The 21,787-nt window shown below is 43.6% G+C and overlaps 1 protein-coding gene across 2 annotated transcripts in view; it reads right to left on the reverse strand.

The window, feature by feature from the left end:
• Window positions 1–9,555: 9,555 nt before the first annotated feature.
• Window positions 9,556–21,787, reverse strand: part of FOXO3 (forkhead box O3) — an 88,654-nt gene continuing 76,422 nt past the window's right edge. For both annotated transcript variants that reach the window (XM_083857005.1, XM_083857006.1), the window contains exon 3: window positions 9,556–13,712. The gene's annotated coding sequence lies outside the window, so the exon portion shown is untranslated. The remainder of the gene's footprint in view (window positions 13,713–21,787) is intronic.

Raw genomic sequence — 21,787 nt, forward strand, 5'->3', positions numbered from 1 at the left:
TGAGCAGTGCCAGCCTTGCTGCCTTTCCTAAAATGTCCACTTCCCTAAAATGCCCACTTTTCTTTTTAGAGGAAAACAATCCCCAACACCTATCTCAGCTTCACAGTATTGGTGCAAATGGTTTAAGCTTTACTGGGGCTTATCAGATAGAATTCTAGTTAATCGAAGGTAAATTCCTACAGCCAGAGTGTTAGTTTATTATTCTTTTGTGCATTGTTTGGTGGCTTTATTGACATATAAAATGGTGAAATGAATGGTGGAATGATCTTCCCTTCAAGTATTTAGTCATATGCACAAAAGCAGAGAAGTTTGTACTTCCCTGAAAATTTTGGTTTTCTATTTCTCTATTTCTATTTCAACATCATTCTCCAATGCCTGGAGAATTATTACACACAAGGAAGAATCATTCCTCAGTTAAATAAAAGTATATGTGCTTTTTGTAGAAAAGGAGGAAAAAGCAGGTATTTTTATATTGCCTTTAAGAACTGTTACCACTGTAAGAATGGACTAAATTTGGACCAGTCATCTAGAGCACAAACACATGTACTGCCAAATTGACTCCCCTTCTCTAGACTTCTAGTTTGCATTAGCTGAACATGAAACAATTTCTTTATGTTCTTAATATTAAACCCCCACTTGGTACAAATGCAATTCAAAAGGTGTAAATTGCTAAAGTTTGAGGAGAGACACTTATTTCGCAGTTAATCTAGGTAATCATAGGTTCTCAGTGCCCTCTATGTGAAATTCTTCTGTTTCTTACCATCTGCACACATCATCATCATCAGGACAATTAGTGGTGATAAAGAAAACTCTAAGAGAAAACTTCTTTCAGAACTTTTGGCTTTGATGTTTACAAGGCACTGTGTCTGCCACATGACATTCCGTCCACAAAACTTCATATTTATGTGAGGTGAACACCTTTTTCTTGGAGAAAAGGCACAAACCCCTCTTGGCAGTCAACTTATTAGGGTTTTGTCATTGTTTGCATGGAGTGATTTAGGCATGACTGGGGAGCAGGCTCTTCAGGAGCCACACGCACATGGATTACACAACACGTCATTACCACACCTCTGTTTTTTTAAATACACTTCCTCCTGCTTTTAGGTTGGGTCCAGTTATTCATAGGGAACACCTGGCTCTGCACAAGGAAGCACTAAATCCTTTGCCTTCAAAGCACACAGACAGCAAGGAAGGTCAAGTATTACTCAGGGATTTCTGACCAGATCTTCTGATCAGATCTCTTATTTTCTCAGTAAAATACAGCACATTATTTTTGCATATTCAGCTCTGGAGGAAAGGCCTCGATTAAACCAGTGAAGTTAAACCACCTCCTTGACTGTTGCTAAAACAGAGAAACATAAAAATCAGCATTTAAATGTGCCATTTAAAACTAATCCCAGTTAATCCCAGCAGCCCCTGAAAGTCCCTTATGGCACAGGATGGGCAAGGACCAGCCATCACCTGCAGCCATGGACCATGCCAACAGCTTCACAGCCAGGAATGGCGCCTCCTCACCCAGGGGCACAGGGGCTGCAGTCCCACAGTATGCCAGAAGTCCTCAACACCCCACCAGTGGGACCAGTAGAGGAGTCAGCCAGAGGGAAGTTCAGGGTAGCCCTTGGCACTCTGTTTGCACATTCTCTTCAGAGAGCCTGAGCCACCCACCCCTCAAAACACCAACACCAGTACAAGGGAGCAAGAGACTAATTTATCATTATTTGGAAGGAACTGCTCTAGGTTTACTCATAGGTAAGGGCAGTTGTAGATGAAAGAGCAATGAGGATAAGGACAGAACCCTGGCAGGTTTTTCTCCAGGTCTGTGCCCTGGGCAGGGCAGGAAATAGGATCTGCAGCACCATAAATCACCTCATGGCAAAGGGAGAAGAGAAACAGATTGTGAAATGAACTGTAAAATAAACTTCTAATGTAAACATCAAACAGGCAGGGGGTTGTTTTTTCTGTCTGGGAGCCCAAGTCTGCTACAGTTTACTGGCTGACTGTGCTGGGATCTTGTTTGGTGAGGTTACTCCTGGCCCTATTGCAGGGCAAGGAGGCAGCCATCACTTGTTTGCTAGCAGGAGAGGAGACTGGTGCTGCCATGAGCATCTTCTTTGTCCTCTGGCATAATTGCCTTGCTCAGATGCTGAAGCTTTGCCCACAGTTGCTATTATGGACTGTCTAGATCCTCCTGCCCCAGAATGACACCCTCCCAGACACCCACCTTGGGGGCCTGGCAACAGTGATGGGGATACCCCAAAAGGCTTCAGGCTGCATTTTTCACCAGAGCCTCAGTTTTCTGATAAACAGGTGCTCACTCAAAGCTGCCTCTCCCTGACACCTCCCTGCCCACTCCAGTCCTGCTGCTCACAGCCAGTGGGAGCTTTGCTGCTTGCACCTTTTCCTGGTCTGGCCTGTTGTCCCCACCATGAGGGCCAACATGTGCCCTCAGCAGGGAAAGCAGGCCACCTCAGAAAAAAACCTGACCCACTGCAGGAATGTCTGTATTTTCACCTGTGTTTATACTTCTGGTGCAGAAGGAGTCAGACTCGATGATCCTGATGGGTCCCTTCTAACTCAGCATATTCTGGGATCCTGTGACTGTTCTTCATCAATTCCTCTCTGGAGTTGGGGGCACACCCTGGCTCATGCGTCAGCACAGTGGGACAACATTACTCAATACCTGTTACAGTCAAACCAGCAGAAAAGATAACAGTTTGCTACTGTACATAGAGACTTGTGCCTCAGATAGGAAAGGACAGAAGCCTCAATGCTTTCTTTCTTTTCTTTCTCTTTCTTTCTTTCTTTCTTTCTTTCTTTCTTTCTTTCTTTCTTTCTTTCTTTCTTTCTTTCTTTCTTTCTTTCTTTCTTTCTTTCTTTCTTTCTTTCTTTCTTTCTTTCTTTCTTTCTTTCTTTCTTTCTTTCTTTCTTTCTTTCTTTCTTTCTTTCTTTCTTTCTTTCTTTCTTTCATCTTGTTTTAAAGCTACTTTAAGTCCTTAAGGCAAGTCATAGGAGCTAGAGGTTAGAAGTGACCTCTAGAGCTAATCCTCCTGCTCTGAGATAGTGCTATGGAAAATCCAGGCAAACACTTTGCTCCCAAAATCACCCTTAATGAAGAAAAGTCCACACCTCTAAGGAAATGTGTTTATTATCCTCATAGCTAAGAGAACATAACCTACATTTCCTGCAGATGAAACACAGCTATATCCTCTCCTAAGTGGGTATGAAGAGTGGGGGGCGTTTAAGTAATTTTCTGCATGAAGTAGTGCAAAGGTATTTTGTGTCCCCTCTCAACTTGTTCTAACAAATTACACCAGCCTTCTCCCATTGGTCTCCATTCTCACTGCTTCTGCTCATCCTTGCTCCTCTTCAGCCTGGCTTAAACATCTGAGGGGGCCCTAGAGCAGGAGCTCAGACAGTTTCTATGTCATTACTGCCAAACAACACCTTTTTGCCAGAGTTGGTGCTTGTGCCCCACTTGGCATCTGGCAGCTGGTCTCTTTCCTCAGCACAGCACCTTTGTCTGCTGAATCTCACCTGGCTGATTTTCCTGCCCAGTTCCTCATGTTGGCATGTGGTGGCAGTCTTCATTCTGCACGAGGGCCTTGCTGGGTGCTGGGCACATGTCCTCCAGCTGCTGGGCTGGCTGACACACCAGCATTCAAAGGCTGCTGCCAAGTTTTGTGTTTCCAGGGCCCCACAGCCATGGGCATCCAGCCAAGGCCGGGTGTGGCAGATGGCAGGAGGACCAGGGGGACAAGTGTGGCACAAGATTAGGCTCATAGAAGGAGCATAGAAGGGACAGTTGGGAGGGGAGATAGCAGGCAAGTCCTACTTTTAGAAATGCACACAAGCAGGCCAACAGTTATTGAAGTCTCTTGGTGAAAAAGCAGCTGCTATCTCCAAATTCCTCTTCTCTGATCAAGCACCTCTGGTTTTTCTGCCAGGTAGAAAGTAGAGAGGCTGAAAACTGACAATTGGCAAAAAACTTTGTGGGACATGGTGGAGAAATCCTCAGGATGTAAGGACTGGTCACTGTTTCCCAGAATGAGTCTGCATCCCATAATGCCCTACCCAAAATCTGGGAGTAAACTGCTTAAACATGAAGTACTTCAGCAGTTTGCCATACTTCAGGTTTCAGATAAGAGGGGTCAGAACAATGTAATTCTGCTCCATCTCTTTCTTCAAACATTTCTTTTGTTTGAAGAACATTGTCAGACTCTTATTGCTATCTTATGTTTCAGGTTCAACCCATATCTAACATTTCTAGTACAGCTTTATCCTGATACTCTGGGCACATGGGTTATGTCTGAGACAAGGCTAGACTGAAAAGAAATGTGTGTGAACTCTGAGAGTGTGTGTGTTTGTACAGATGTTAGACAAGTCACCTTTAGATGGTCCTTCCTCAACCATGAGCTCATCCAATTTGCCTGTATTGTAAATTTGACCTTAAATTAGTCTTGAAATGCTGAACATGTGCCTGCAGAGGACTGTCAGTTATAGTGGAAAAGAAAGAGATAAGCTTTTTGTTAGCTTATGGATGAGGTGATCAGCATAAAATGTTCAAATTCTGATACCCTTCAGCTGGAAAAGTTTCCAGATTCTTGACTCACTGAAATAGAGAGAATCAAAGAGTTTTAATTTTATTTTGCAGATTATGGCCTGGGGAAATATTCCAGGTCACACGTGCCAGCACTGCCAGAGAGCAAACACCACTGTCAGCCCTGTAGCTGGTTGTTCTGGGGTCCACCTAAACTGTAAAAAGTTACCTCACAGTATTAATTTCTCACAGGAAAACTTGACAAAGCATGAACAAAGAGAAACACTTTCTAAAAGAACAAGGCACTCATTTTCTATTTTTCCCATTTTTTTGTCTGTAGGCGTTTGCTCTGATGTCCTTTTGAGCTGCCATATCTGGTAAGAGGTTCACAAACCATTTGTACTGTCAGCTCTATATCTCCTCACCTTAGCAGACCTGTGAATACAACCACCAGACCACATTGGTTGCAAACTTACTATTCCAAGTGAAGCAATGTTCAGGGTTTAGCCTATGTTAGAAAGGGTGCTGATGCAGCTAGAGCAGCAAACTGTGTCTTGTATAGCTTGAAGCAGCAAAACAAGGAGTGTGTCTTCCTAGTGTGGCTGGAATGGTGTGACTTACGCTGGCAATGAGCTCCTACCAGGTAACTGTGTTACCTGGGCTTCTTGCTTAAATAAAAACCTCATAAAAAATAATCATGTCCACATCTTATATAATTGACCCAACAAACATTTCAATAACTGGCCTTAGAAAAACAGAGAATGTACATAAGTCATAGAGTGAAGAAAAACAAAAAGGAAGAAAAAAAAATATTTCCAAAGAAAGATTCATGAGGATTAAAAGATAGGAAGATCATTGCTGGCAGCAATGGAAATCCCTGGTGACTTTAGATATGGATTGAAGAATAACTGAAGGGAGTGAAAAAGACGTTTGGATGCCCCCATGGGATTGTATCATTTAAAGTGTAGCATTTTATGAAACCCTTTCTACTTGTTACGTTGTTTTTCATTCCTCTGTGCTCACATCTCTTGACATTTTCTCTGCACACAAGGAGAAGGCCCATTGGATGCATGGTCCATGAGATCCTTAAGGTGGAAGCTGGCCACCCCCTGCTCCTTACACATCCCTTTGTGTGGGAAAACTAAACCTTGAGAGTCTCCTGCTAACAGCAACATCATGTTGTCATCCCAGAGGCCCTTTCTTAATAAGAGAACAGAGCTTTGGCAAGGGAAGGTGAAGACATTATGGAAAAGCAAAGATGTTCAGGTAGGAGATTTAAGAGGCTGGAAATGCAGCTGCAGAGTCTCAGCCATGTCCCCCAGGACCCAGCAATTCAGGGCACTTTCTGCAGACAACTTCTCACCTTGACATTCTCTGGTGAAAAAACAAGTGAAATGGGCTCACCCTGAAGTGCTTGCTATGGGTGAGGAGAAGGGAAGAAAGGTTTTGCATTTGTGTTGCTCCAGGGAAACTTGCCATGTGACTGCTCCTATCTGTGTCACTTGGTCAGCCCCGACCCTTTGGTGACAACCACTGTGCCCAGCCTGCAGAGCAAACACAACCCCACCGCACATCCCTTCCACATCCATGCCTGACCTTCCCCTCTGCTACCTTCTCCAGAGGCAGAAGCTTCAGAGAACACACCCAAAGGTAGCTGCCTCCCTCAGGAAGAGACTTAGATCCAGCTCGGAAAATCCATTATACTTTTATAACCACTCAGGCAGAGTAGAATTTTGACTTGAATTGTGGTTTTTCCATAGGAGTCTGCTAGGCTGAGTGACAGCGCATGGCAAAAACTTCTGTATAAATGAGACAGCCTTGCCATAAATTTTGACTAACAGATGCACACTGAGGTTGATAACACAATTTGATACTGCAAATATGACTCTCCAGAGAAGTGTGAATGACAATGGGTTTCATTAAATGAGTAAAAGGAGGTTGTTGGGGTTTTTTTATTGTATGTCTTTTATGAATTGCTTTATTGCTTTCTAAGCAGTGACTTCTCCAGGACATTCATCCATTAATTAGTTAATGGTATACAAGCCTGAAGTAAAAAGGAACCTAATAGAGATTTAAGAAAAAGCACTGGTGAAATACTGGTGAAATTTTCTACTGAAACAACAAATGCAAGACAAACACCAGGCTAGTCATTCACAGGAGAAGCTTGCAAAGGCTGGACATCTCCCTCCTAGAGGGGATGGTGTCAGGAGCAGCTTCCTCTGCTGCTCTCCAGGGTGCACCTCTGAGGTGACTCTGCCAGTGCAGTTTTCCTTCATCTTTCTAGCACTTTCTAACCAATGCCATCCTTTTCCAAGGTGGTTAGGAACAGCAGAAGGAGCCATTGTCCATGCAGCAGGTGAATCTTCAGAGAGGTTACTAGACACCAGAGCAAGGTGCTGGCATCTGCGGTGTTTGTTCCCACTGATGTCCCTCCCATCCTCCCACACTGGACCTCACTGCACCAGCCATAGGATCTGTCAGGGTTTACAGTGGCCCTCAGAGCATGAGGAGCCAAGGTCTGACATTCCTGTGGTGCCAGGGTCCACAGGTACCAGCAGCAGCCGGAATGCCTCTTGCATTGAGCACTGCTGGAAGGCTAATCCCCAGGGAAAGGCAACACTTGGGAGTTGCTCTGTGCCTTAAATCTCAGCAAAAATGAACTTTTAAAGTATTGCCCCAAAAAGAATGAAAACTGATGGAAAAGACTCCTAATCAGCATGATATTTGTCTTGGAAGTTGGAAATAGTTTTATGAGATATCATGTATCTTTACAGTTTCCCCCCATTTCTCCACATGTCACTCATAGGATACAGGCATCTTTAAACCTGCATGGCATAATGTAATATTAAAAGAATGTTACAACAGTTACCCTCATTTAGGTCAGTTGTTCCTACTGAATTGGGACATTTTATCTCATTTTCTAGATTAAATCAGGTCCTTGGTCTGTCATCAAACCATCAAAAAATAAAAGCAGGAGATGCTTTGTTCTAGTAAGTAAATGTTTTGACATATGCAAAACTGCTCATGTCATGAGTATGCAAAGAAAATGCAGGTGCAAAAATAAAAATTCCAAGCTGGAGATTCTGAATTTTGCCAGACAATTCCAAAGTTTCTCAAAGATTTAAACCACAATTAATAAAAAAAATAAAAAAAAAAAAAAAAATTAAAAAAAAAAAAAAAAAAAAAAAAGTGCTTACTTGGGGTTTGTTGCTGTTGTTGCTCTGATGGAATTTTCTATGCTTTGTACTTTTGTGATAAATATATTTTCATTTTTAAACATTCCACAGGCAGAACCAGTGGGAAAGATCCTCTGTGGGCTGGGTTGGGCAAACAGAGATGCCATGAGACACTGCAGAAGCTGCTGGCAGTGGGATGAACCTGTGTACCAGCAAGAACAGTATCTACTCCATCTAGCTTGGGCTCCACTTCATCCAGGAAGACTTCCTTTTGAAGGGGGAGATTCCAGTCATGATGACTCCAACCAGTAAAAGAGGTAACCTCCCAGATTTACTTATCTCAGCCTTCTTGAAAGCACCCCTAACTTCCTTGGAAGCAGTAACCAAACAAGAGCTGCAAACTACTGTTTTCCCTGGTCTGGCTGAACTCACGACTCAGCATATGTGGTGGGGAGCTCTTAAAATAGCTCTCTGTTGCCTCACCAGCCTCAGCAGCAACTTGAAAGTCTTTTGCCTTCTGGGACAACTTGGAGAATTTTTAAAATGTTTGGACTTATTTTGAAAGTACTGTGAAAGATAAGAATGATCTATTCCAAGGCTGAGTGAACTGAAGGTCGCAGCTAAGGCATTGCACAACAGACCCAAGTAGGTTCAGCACAAAACTCGCTCAGGATTTGATCAGCTTGTCTTCATTGCTGCTGTTGCCCTTGCCCAAATTCAGGTTAAAGCTGAGTTCCTTTGACCTTGCACCTCACTGGGGCCAAACAATTGCAATAGTTTGTTCTAAATCAGTGAGGCGATGCCAAGGCAGAGGGCACAGCTCCTTCCCTGGCAAAGCCTTGTTGGAGAAGCCTTCTGAAAAAACCAAGCAAAACAGCTCTGTTTGTGAGGGGAAGCTGTAGTTGCTGCAGAACAAGTGCACTCTTGCTCTGGGAAGTTTAATGCACACTTTCTCCAAGTCAAAGGCTATTTATTCTCTGTCTGGATCTTGTCATGTTTCAGGCTATCTCTAGTTACAACAAAACCTGAATAGCTCTTGCTATGTTCAACAAGGGTTATCCCCAAGCTGCTCTTTATTGCTGCAGTACTTCAGCACAGAGTTCCTGTGGGCTCAGTATGGACATCGCGGTTCGTCCCCATGGAGTAACGAGAACCCCTTCCCTTCCTGTGAGGAAAGGCTCCTCCTTCTTGAAAACTTAGTTTCTTCCTGAAAGATGACTCCAAAACGCTACATACATCTCTGGCTTTCCATCAGGGTGGGAGAGGAGTTTTTTTGTCGACATGTCTCTCATTTCTCAGCATGCTCTCCAGTGCCTCAGCCAGAACTCTCAGTATAACTTTCTGCTGAGTCAGGCTGTTGGTTTTATTATCCCAAATCCCGAACGGGTGGTTTCAAGTACTCCAGGCACTTTTCAAAGACAGTCTGAAACCCAGCCAAGCCCGTGGTGTGGGGTGTAACCCTCTCCCGACAGGTCTGCAGTCGGACTGGTTCTTTCCCGGGTCAGGTGAACTGGTCTGCAGCTGCAGAGTGCAGCTGCCACCCCTGGGGACAACTCCCTCTGTCCCCAGATTCAAGTGAACTTTGTGATTTTTTAGCAGCAGTAAATGATCCCCTGGGACTTATTTGACCACCAAAACTACACTGGCTTGGCTGAAGGATTGAAGGGCCGAGGCCAATGTCAATATGCATTGACAGATATTAGTGGATGCAGGTTGGGAACCCCTCCCCAGCCCCAAGCTGCCCACCAGCCTTTTTCACTTGCTGCTTGGAAGTCACCCCTTCTCCAGGTCTTGTGTCTACATGTCTGTCCGTGACACAATAAAACAGAGCAAAGGCAAATGTGCAACGTAGAGATCCATTATGCTTTATTTACATGCGTCACCATCTCTTTTACAAACTAGATTACAATTTAAAATGGAATACACAAGGCAATATCTACTAACACCAAGTGGAGTAAGCACTGCGTCTCTACTTCATTTGGAAAGGGGCAGGTTTTGCTCCAAAACAAACTTCCTTCCAACCTCTGAGCAGTAAGGTAATATATTCCTCCAGGGCAGCATCTTTTTTCCTTTTTTTTTTCCTTTTTTTTTCTCTTTTTTTTTTTTTTTAAATATAAAATCCTCAGTAAGACTGCAACGTGAGAGTGTCTGCTTTCAAATGAAAGTACAAGATAGCCCAAATGAAAAGTATAAACTGTTCAGCTCTTCGGTATGTAAAGACGGCCATGCGCGATAAGGCTGTGGATTTAATATTCTTCCAATTTACATGGCTTGAAACAGAAACAGATAAAACAGTTTTACAGATACTGTATACATATTTTTTCCAATCATGCAACTTTTTAAAAAAAAGTTAAACATGTGAAGCCAAATGTACAACCCATTTTTTCCAACCCAGAGTTACGAAATGTATCTGGTCCCCCTTCGCATCTGTTGGCAATTCCAAAGGTATATTGTGTACTTGAAACACTTACAAGACACCAATTGCCAAGCAATGATATTTTGGAGAAATATATGACCTAAAAGGTAACTTTTTTAAGCAGTGGCACAAAAATTTCTGGAGTTTAGCAGTGTTTAACTATCCAATTTTTCTTAAGAGAATTTTTTTTACAAAATCATTAAATCAAGACCCAATCTGTGACTAGAAACTGCATAAATAACACCTTTTTAGACCTTTTGTTTAGACCAAGTGTTCAAAAGATAACCATGTAATTGTGACCTTGACCTTCATATGTTTTACATGATTTCACAAGGAAACCTTCCAGGCATAAACATGTTCAAAAACTCAAAGTCCAAATTTTCAAAAAGTAGGTTCCCCAAACTAGCTATTCAAGGCTTAATTTTGACACCTAAATAACTGGCCCTTTGAATTCAGGGAGATTTGTTTAGCACCTCTGGAGTGAAGGGCCTTTGGTGGGCACCTCAGCAGGTGTAGAGGGTGATGACCTCACCCTGGGCCTGAGGGGACCTGTCACCTCCCTTTCCTTCAAGAAGCCATGAGGACAGAGCAGCTCGCCTCTGCAACCACGCTGGAGTCGCTGATGTTTGGTGCCTGACACCAGGCACTTCTGCTTGATAATTCTGGCCCCAAAACTGAGCAACAGAAACCAAACCAAAATGAAGAGGCTGGCCAAGTCCATTCCTCTTCAGTGAGTGCTAGATGTTCTCCAAAGCAGGGAGCCCAAGCTGTCCCAGCCACGCCAATGGAAATGCTCCTCCCCTTGACATTGCTGGGAAGCAAGTTAAGCCTTTCAGCTACTAATGCTTTTATTATTTCTTTTAAAAAAACTTCTCTGCCATTGATGGGCTATCTCTAAACCAAGTGTTTTTTCTCCATTTTCTGAACAGAGCGGGCCATAGTTTTGTCTCTCATTTCTGCCAGTGGAAAGTGGTTCCTCTGAACCCAAGCAGGCTAAGTTGCTGGAACAGAGCAGAATTTGCAGCTGTTTCATTTAAGCTTTCCCTTGCCTTTGACAAGAACTGAATCTGTACCAAGAAAAAAAATTATGGGGTTTGGTCACTTTGGCCATACCATGGAGTCAGGCTTTACTGATCTGTCCGTGACGGTGGGTCTTTGGGCAGCACCAGGGCTGTCACTGGAAGCTCATCTGTGTCAGGATCAAAAGCTGCACCTCAGCATGAAGGGCCACCGAGTGAGCTCTGCTGACAGCCAAAATGTGGGGTTGGGGCACAAGTCCAGCCACAGGGCAGCAGCTGCAGAGAAGCTTGAGCAAAACAAACACCAGAGGGAAGTCCTTCAGCATACACTCACATTTTGGGGTGCACCAGGAAGCTAAGAGCTAATGGTACACGCTGAGAGAAGGCCATCAAGAAATGAACTCTTGATCAATTTCAGTAAAAGGTGCCTGCAACTGGACTTGGGTAAGCAGAGTGCCCAGCTGTGCCACACAAGCATCTTGGGAAGCCAGCTGCTGATAGACATGGGCAATGTGTACCAGTCAGCTCCAATGAATGCAATAAACTAGGCCACATGCTAACAAATAGAATGTCTCAGTGTAAAAAGAAAAGAGAAGTTTTTTTAAAAGGCAAATGATAAACCCTTGGCTGCTTGGAAGAGTTGATATGCTACAGGGCTATGCTAACCACAACTGCACAGAGCCTACGCAGTCATAACTGGGAGGAGAAACCAAGAGGTGCATCTTTATGAGAGAAGCATGGGGGCTACGGTACAAAACCAAAACTTCCATCACACTAGGAGCCGTTGTTTCACCAAAATCACCTCAGGGACCTGGAAAGTAAGGAGTGAGGAAGGACCCACGAATGCATGTGAATGTTGGTGCATGACTGTGCATGTGTGGTGGCAGTGGCGAGAGGGAGTCACTCCACATTGCATGGGACACGGGTCGGTGGGAACTCATGCATGGAGACTTTGGGTTAAAATGCTAGTTTTGTTTTCCTAACATCCATGCATAATGATCCATTTCTGTACATAATAAAATATATTTATATATTTATATGCATAATGCTTTTATGCAAAGGAAAAAAAAAACTTCATATATCGCTTTGGAGAATTATGTATACACTGTCCTATTCAGAACCTCTTCATACCAAGTTCCTACGTACCACTGGTGTTTTCCCCTCTTTTTTTGTATCCCTCCCCCCCAAGATACTAATAAAAAGTAATCAAACTTTCCAGATTATAGAGAGGATCTATACAGCACCATACCTTTTATTCATTATTATTAATTATTATTCATTTTACAAAAGAAAATCTTAGAAGCAAAATATATAAAACTGCCTTGTCTTTCAGTGTCATTTATCCTGCTACAATCTATGCTCATATGAAAAGCCATTTGTATGATACTGTCACCTTGCCATTCCCACTCCTGCTTCTTCTGCCTCAATGGATTATACATAGTGAGAAGGAAAAAAAAATCAAGGATATGTCAAAACAACAACAACAAAAATAAACAGGATCACTAATGCCATAACACACCCTGCAGTGATCTGTGCCTCAGCTCCTGGCATTGTCACTGCAAGTCACCTGCCGATGTCCAGCTGCTGAGTTTCCTTTAATTTCTGCATTTTCAAACACATCTCTACAGGTGACCACAACCACCTTGTGTGGCAGCTCAGCCCACAACTCCTCACTGCAGCAGTGAGGGCAGCTTTGCTAACGTAAGGCAGGAGGGGAGCCTGCTCCAGAGGGCAGGAAAGGGGCTCTTGCCTCGGTGCATGAGGGCAATGGTGCCCGCTGTCAGTCCGTCCTCAAGAGCCAAGAGGCAAACCCACCAGCTTCCCTTGCCTTGCAACCAACTCTGGGTTGACCCTTATGGAAAACAGGGGTGTACCATTAAACTTATGGAAAGAATAAGAAAGAAACAAACCAACCAACCAACCCAACAAACGAACAGGCCAGGCACATCCCCTCTCTGGAATCCAGCCAGCTGATAGGACTAACAAATGCTGTATCTTCAGAAAACCCTGACACCTGAGCAGTGCTGGGTTACGGTCATTTCCATGCATGTGCACAGTGCCTCAGATACCCCAGGGAGAGAAAGCAAAAATGGTTAAAAATCTATGGAATTCAAACTGGAGGCTGTAGGGGGGAGGGTGGGCAGATCGGGAAAACCTCCAAAAAGAAAAGCCAACTTAAAACATCCCATAAACCATTAATATATTGAAACACCACATACTCATTGACAAGTAACTAGTGTAAAGGCTACACAGTGTGTTCTCAACAGGATGGTGCTGAACATTGTCTCCACAGCAGGTGCTTGGCCATCCCAGAAAAGGAAGATTTTGCATACTTCAGAATGAGTTCAATTCCCAAAAAAAGAGAGAAAAAAAAAAGAAAAATAGAGGGGGAGAAAAAAAAGTAGGTTCTTCACTCCAGTACGGTGCCTATTAACAGTCTGCTTCATTAGGAAAATAATGCAGGGTTCACAAAGGTCGTAAGCTGTAAACAGTATCACTGTCCACTTGCTGACAGCAGATTTGGCAAAGGGTTCTCTCTCTACATCTCATGTCAGTTTGAGGGCCTGGAGAGGAGAAAAAGAAGACAAGACAGTGAGATTACTGCATGTGGAAAAAAATAAACCACAACAAAAAAGGCAAACCTCCAAACAAAACATCAGCTGACACTTCAGATATGTTTACACCCAGGAACTTCAAACATATAGCAACAAATAAGATGACCCTGCCTGAAAACACTTTTCTCTTGTCAAGGTTCATGTGTTTCTTTGCTGGCTTAGCTACTCCCAGACAGGACAGAAAAAACCCTCTCTCTGATGAAAAATGAGGGTCAAGTCTGATTTACAGAAACCCAGTGCATTGTCTATTTGTTAAGTGTATTTCCAGGTAGAAGAAATGAAGGATCTTCCAGCTTTTCTCCATTTTTCATGATCACCTTTTCTCAGAATCACCAAAAAGCTGAATAAATCTTCTGTAAGTGTTTGACATCCACCACCACCCTTGAAGGACAGATGAAGACAATGCTCAAGACAAACAGTAAGGAGCCACAGAATTTCAGCATGGACTTTGGAATTTTCCATTTTCTTGCTCACAGAACACACCAGCAACAGACAAGGTCCACCTGGCTGTAAAAACTGGGTAAGTTTTTGATTCTGTAGTCAAGAAACTTCTCTGTGGAGAGAGGAGTGTGGGGAAGACACCTTGGATACAGCATGGAGATGCCTATGAAGAAACACTGAAAACAGATGAACATTTCAACCAAGGAAGGCCAAGAGGACAGTTTTAAAGGTACTCAGTGGCTTAAAGATATAGGCAGGCACCACATAGGGCTTTGGAAAGTATGTACATTTAAACATTCTCATGAAATCCTCTCTATATTTTTAGAAAGTCCACTTGGTAGATATCCGTGTTGCTGGGCATGGAGCTTCTGGCTCTGAAATGGCTTCTGAAAACAGGGTTTAGTCCTCTCACACCACTTACTACCTTTTGAGGATTTTCCCCAAGACAAAAGATTGATGATTTTTCATACAGTGCAAGAACAAGGGGACACTGCCTGAAACCAATAAGCCATTGAGTTGATTGCAGGAATGTCTTTACTTTCAAAAGACTCTGCTATGAGCCAGCCTCATGAAAAATGGTGGATTTAGTGGAACTGCTGGTTTAACCAGGATGGGCATCTCCTGCAAGGAGGATCACTCAAAGACTGTCTCCTGTCTAAGGTGCCAGACCCTGATCCTATGATAACAATTTATTAAAATGACCTATTCTGATAATGCTAAATGATTGATGGAAATTTAATCATTTTGCCTCATGGTTATTAGAGCAACAGTGTGACAGCTGCTCCCTGTGCCATTAGGGGAGAACTTCATTCAGCACAGCTTAGGGAGCAGACAGATTGTGCATTTCACCCAAATAAAATTTGGCTTTAGCCTTAATTATGTGGAAGGGTTTGGGGTAGACTGTTTTGTGAATAAAGGGATTTCTGACTGGATCAACATATTGATTTCTTAATTTTCAAAGGGCAAATTAACGCTGGCCGTTCGTTAATGTGACTGCCTGGCAAGAACTCCATGTGGTGTGCCCCAATGGCCATAACAAGGTCAGCAGAAGATACCCAGACAGCCCTGGTAGCCCCCACTAAAACCTGCCTAGTGGCTCGTAAGCAGCTCAAACAAGTGCAAGCCCATTTCTCTACCTCTTAAAGCCTGAGCACCAGAGTGGGCTGGAAATGAGTGACTTCCCAAAGCACAGCATCCTCTGAAGGCAAGGCTCGGGTCTCAAATGCCACAGCCCAGCAAGTCAGCTCCCTCTCAAGCAGCTGCCAGCTATGCTGAGTGTGGGCTTAACTTTGGCACGTGTGAGAAGCCCTGCTGACTTTGAATAAAGCTACTGATTAAAAACAAAACAGTACAGGAACTCCCAATAAAACATATTCCTTAATGTTTAAATTAAAAATCTATGTGAAATATTATACTACGAAACTGAGTGATGAGAAAAAAACCTGGAGAATGGCTTAAGCTGAGCATCTTTTGTGGAAGTGGTACTGCCCAGTATCTTCTCTTGTGGAATCTGTACTTCAGATTGTGTCAACATTTTGGAGACAGCTGAGATATGCATCACATAGCAGAATCAAACTATGTTCCACTTCCACAGCTCTGTTTACATGGACTTTGCAAATGGATTAAAAATGAAAAGAGCTAGATCAAAGTCTTAACCTTCCTGCCTTCAAATTACCCTGTTAAAGTCTGTAACAGACCCACAGAGTCTTGCTTTCTGTCTCACCACAAAAAGCCTATTTACCCTGAGTTAGCAGCCTGCTAACCCACAGTGATGAAACCTATATCAACACAGGGAAACAAGTGCTCCACTTACATCTCTATTTATCACAGAATCATAGAATGGTTTGGGCTGGCAGGGACCTTAAAGACTGTCTAGGCCAATCCCCCTGAAGTGAACAAGAACATCTTCAACTAGATCAGTTTGCTCAGAGCCCCATCCAACCTGGCCTTAAACAGTTTCAGGGCTGGGTCATCTGCAATCTCACTGGGCAACCTGTTGTGGTGTTTTACCACCTTCGTTGTAAAAACATTTTCCTTATACTTTTTCTAAATCTACCCTCTTCTGGTTCAAAACCATTACCCTTGTCCTATTACAACAGGCCCTGCTAAAAGCTTTGCAAAGAGTCATGCAGGAGATGAGATGCCCTCCCTCTCTTCTGTCCTATTCTCTGTCCTCCCATCCTCTACCTTGCCATTGACCAGTCACAAATGCTACTCTCATCTTACTCTGTGGCCAAGCTGACTGGTTGTAATTTCCCTCCAGCAAGAACATTTCTTCACCTCTGTCTCACATCATTCCACCACTTAACTGGACTCCCAAGCCCCATGCCAGCCTTGTGCACCATCAGAGCAGCTCTGAAGAATCATTTGCCACCTACTGCTTTCTCCATTTGATTCCCAATCATGCTAATTATGAAGCACTGGAAATTTCTTCAGAACAGAAAGGTGACACAGCGATGCTCTCCAGAGAGGGGCATAGATAAAGTGCCCTGGTTTATCAGGGAGCCAACACAGCAACCAGCACATGAAGTTTTCTGTTGGAAGAGAAGCTGTGTGCTCCTTTACACAATTGTGGTATGAGAATCTGCACTGCCAACACACAGCTCCTCTGTATGACAGCCTAACATGGATCCCTTGATTTGGCTGGAAGGCTTGTTGAATGGATCTCATCTTGGAAAATACCACCCTTTAGAGGTCTGTAAAACAAGGATTCTCCCAGGGTACCACTTTGTAACAACTCTCCAGGGACAGGAAATCCCAATAACTACTTCTACTGTCTAGACACTTGAGATGCAAACATATTCAAGGAAATTTGTGTTATTTAGTGACTGATGTGCATTTGTTCTGGTGCCTCTGCCCTTCGATTTGTCATCCCTTCTAGCAACAGAGCTTCTACTCCAAAGTGGTGGTAGGCTCAAAAAGCAAGACTTGATTGTGTGTGGTTACAAGTTAATACTCTGTCCGAGGTTTCACAGTTGAAGACTAAAAAATACAAAGAATTTGTTTAAAAACAAGTAAGGAAGATAACTACTGTGGCCAGTCTTTCTATAATGACAAAATTACAGCATGAGATTTGTATTTCAAGCACAATAAAATTGGAAACCCCAATGCCACAGCAGGTATGCCACAATGACACCCTACAGGCTTTGCACACGCTGCACTAGGATGGCCCTGTGCTGAGGGACCACACTGAGGTCAGGGGACAAAGCCCAATGACAAAAAACAAAAGAATTGGCAACTTAATGTGGCTTTATTGCCTGAATTTTCAGGCATGTTGCAACTTCGCTTTTTCTCTTTAAATTCTGCTTGCAAAAATAGATCTTTCCCAGCTCAGAACTGGGGGCAGAGAATAAGGGTTCAAGAATGGAAGGAGGAAGAATGCCAGCACAGAACCGGGACTTAGGGGAACTAAAATGTTGTGGTGCTTGTAGCTGCATAAGCATGTAAAGCACAAAAGTGTCTCTTTTCCTTCTTTTGCTGCTCTTCATCCAAGGAACACTGCAAACCATAGGAGACAACCAAGTATTTTGGAAGGAAATGTAACTTAAGACAGCAGATCATTCTCTCATCCTGTACCAGCTCCCTGGGAAAGAAGGCCAGAACTGTAGTGAGCTGCCATAGCTATTTATAAGCAGGTTATTCTGATATCCCACTGGTCTACAGCATCATATAAAAGTCCAGGCTGGAAGGGATCAGCATCATCTGGTCCAACTTTCTGTTCAAGGCAGGGCCTTAGTTTAGGTTATTCAGGATCCTGTCATGTATGGAGTATTTTCTGCACAGGAGAATCCATTGCTTCTCTGGGGAGTTCATTTTACCAACAAAGGTGGTAAAGTCCCTTCTATCCATTGTACAGTTGAAAAGGGAACTCTGAGCCCCAAGCACTGTTGATACACAGTTGCTGTTGAGAACCACCACAACTGGCTGGGTTTAATCCTCCACCCTGGCCAACACAGGAGAGCTTAGATACAGGACAACTTCTCTCCTTAAAGTCATCAGGTTTCTAATTTGACAACCTTTTGGTCAATTTTATCCCCTGTATTTTGTTCAGGAGCCCAAGGAGTAGGATGGAAATCCTGCCAGTTATGGGTGACACAGCCAATGACTGAGAGACATCAGCCCAGGTGTTCAACACAGCCCTTTTTAGGCAGGATGCTACTGGACTAGAGGAAGAAGGCCAAAAATACTTACAAAATACATCTTTCTTTAGGGGGTAAAGCCCATCAGATGGCATGACTGTGCTTTCTTTGGGCACTTGGGAGCACTGGGAAGGAGATGTCTACTGTGGATCACAAAAAGATGTGTAACTATTGCACCTGTGCAAGACCAGAGAAGGATTTTGTTTGCATTTTTTGAATCTGAAGAAAAAGAGTCACATTTTAGAGTGACAGGCACCTGCCTGGCTAGAGACATCCTGAATTATGGGTTTATAGTGCTATGGAAACATGCTATGTAGCCATTATCCTGAATGTGCTCGTAGACAGCTTCTTTTTCTTTGCTAGGTACCAAGCCTATTTTAAAAACATCTTCCCTGCTTGGAATCTTCTAGTTTTTTTCTGCAGTAAGTTGAAAATGAGAAGCCAATACCATGTTGATAAAAGGCAGGACATCTATTTACAAGTAGCAGAAAAGGCAAGAGAGGAAAGATCCTACCTCAAACCAAGATTTTATCGAGACTTGTATGTAGATAAAAGCCAGGAGATGTAGGCAGTGCAAGGGAAAAACAATGGGCAAGACATTCAGCTCAGATGTAATAGTGCATAAGCACAAGCCTTTCTCCACAGCATCATCTGGGAAAAGTGGCCTTTTTCCTGGAGTAATGGCAGACAGCCGTGGCTGCACAGCAACTTCCGCTAGCTGAGCTGCATCCCTGTCCAATCCCTGCTCAGCAGATGTCCCCTCTGCCAGACTCCAATAACTGCCACCCTGTGCAGCAGTTGGAGTGGAAAAGCTGATTAAACAGCTCCGGCAGACTGGCCCAGAGTGGGGCATTCCCACCACCCAGCCCACCCCACTGACTGAACAGGGTCAGTGTCCCCACACACCGCTCGGGACTTGACTGGGGACAGTGCTGATGGGAACATCCTGCTGGACATCCTTCATCACTGGCACCAGGAGCTCAGGGTGGCTCCTTCCTTCATCCCCCTTCCCCAGGCCAGGACAGAAAGGCTGGCTATTGGCACACAGTACTACTCAAACATGCACTCCCACTGCCCACACTGTACCTGTGCTTTTTGGCTGTCATCAACACAAAACAAACCTCTCCAGCTGTCAGTTCATCACCTGGGCTGAGTGCCCAATTGCTATGAAAAAAAGATCCTGACCTTTCCTTAGCTGCATGACGCTATGTTTCTAAAAAGGAGCTCTTATTACGCACTTCTTCAAGAAAATATGCTTTCATGGGGGTTATTCAAAAGTCTGGCTCAAAGGAAGGAATGAACAAAGAAAAGCCACCTGTAACCAGCCCAGTTATCAGGCAAACCACATATCGAGGGACCAACACTGATCTGCAGTGCTAAACAATCATTATGGCTCATTCACATGAGACAGACAATTTGCAAAGACTCATTCTGTAACAAAACCTGTGCACTGCTGATCCAAGGAGGAAAGCACTGGGGAGACCAGTTGATGTGGGCTGTTCTAAAAATATCAGTTTGTGCTGTCATCTGGTGAGAGTATGTCATCCTGTAATCTTAGCATCTGCAGGGACAGCAAGTTTCTGCCTAATTATTGCTGCTGAATCACATGACAAAGCATGAGGTTCTAAAAAATACATCTATATAAAACACCAACAGAAGAACACCCAAACCACAGGATAAGACCACTGTCCTGGCTTCAGCTGCTTTACACTCACAACATAAGCCTGGGGAGGCAACCTTGGTTTTTACAGATCTGTTCCCTGCATCAATAAAACCCCAAACAATAAACCCAGATTAAAAACATACCAGAACAAAAAAGCCCTACTCCCAGAAGGAGTGAGCAATTCATTGTGTTTGTGTATCAGCTCCTGCTGTCTTCACACAGTGTAAGTCATGGCATTCCTGCAAGCCCAGGACTGGCCTCTGTATGCAAGGGGCTTTGATGAGCTTCAGTGGGACCTCATGGGGGGCAGTCCCAATGGGGTTTGCCCAGATTCCCCTCTCCCCCTCCCCAGCAGTCATGAGCACAGAGTTTGTTCCTGTGCCACTGATGTATTCCCCAGCCATCGAGGAGCCTGCTCAGGGCAGGCCCTCCTTGGAGTTGAAGGGATCCCTGTTCTCCACAAAATACATTTTCTACATAGATATTTTTGTTCAAAGACTAAACTTGGCATGTGTGGAGTTCAGCTAGTCACAAAACCACCTTTCAAAACTTGGGCTGGCAGAAACAACATTTAAATGTTAGAAGTGCCACCACCTTAACCACTAGCCTACTAGAAATGGAGCATAAGAATGTGCTGCTCTTGAATTTCCTTTAGATTTTTTAAAGGCAGACAGCCACACCTTAGCTCTGTGTAAGAAACTCGGCAGCCCTACCCCTAAGACCTTATTTTTGAAAACAAGAGAGAAGGAAGTGCAGCTATGGTACTGAGGCAGTCACATGTCATCAGGTTAGAGGTCCAGTAATTCAGCTTTCATGAGCAGAAGTTTTCTGGCAGAAAACAAAAATCATCTTCTTTGTGGCAAACTGTGCAGAACTCTCTGATTCAAAACTGCATCCAAAGGGAGATCTTTGACTACCTATTTTCACTTTTAAGATGGTGGTGTAAATATGAAGTCACCCTCAGATCTATTTGTCTTAGGTATGAATTGTTACCAGAAACAGGCTGAAGACCAATTAAGAGGCTGGCAAGTAGCCCAAGCTGATATGGACTAATTAAAGACTAACAGACATTTTGTTAGGTTTCCTAAGATTTTTTTCACCAGAGATGTTAATCATCAAGTGCGAACATTACATGACGTTGCTATTTGCAGCTTGTGTATTCTGCAATAAGATGTGGGATCTAGATGATACTAGTGGAAAAGGAGTGACTTTAACTGATCTGTCAAGTATTTCACATGTAATTCTCAAATAAGTCAGCATGAGTCCAGAACAGCTCTGTTACAGAGCCCATAGGCACCCTGATAAATGACATATTGAAATCTCTTTTAGAAGATGCAGCTTAGGTGAGTTTTTCAGACTATGACACCAACTCAGGAAGTTCCTGCCCTGCTCGTGCTGAGCCTTTCTCCACCCCATGCCCAACCCTGCCAGCATTGCTGCCTGCATGATGCCATTGTAAACTGGATCACTGAAACTACCCAGGTAAAAGCAACTTCTTGGATGGGCTTTAGTGCTGGGGAAAATGTTTGCTCATGCAGCAACTGTTCACCAGCTCCTGACCTTCCAGGCAGCAGCAAATGTCCTGAATAGTCTTCCCTGATGCTTTGTTTTGGCATTACTCTTTGGCAAAAGCCAAGTCCCTTTGGACTTGTCAAGTGAGGCAGACCCTGGAGCAAAGTGCAGAGCTGTGGGAATCCCAGATGAAGAGGAGGACCCATTAATTTCAAAATAAAATGTATTCTAGAGACAGATGAGGGAATAGTGATGCTAAACCCACTGAA

The sequence above is a fragment of the Zosterops lateralis genome, assembly GCF_965231275.1.
Source record: "Zosterops lateralis genome assembly, chromosome: 3".
Taxonomy (NCBI): Eukaryota; Metazoa; Chordata; class Aves; order Passeriformes; family Zosteropidae; genus Zosterops; species Zosterops lateralis.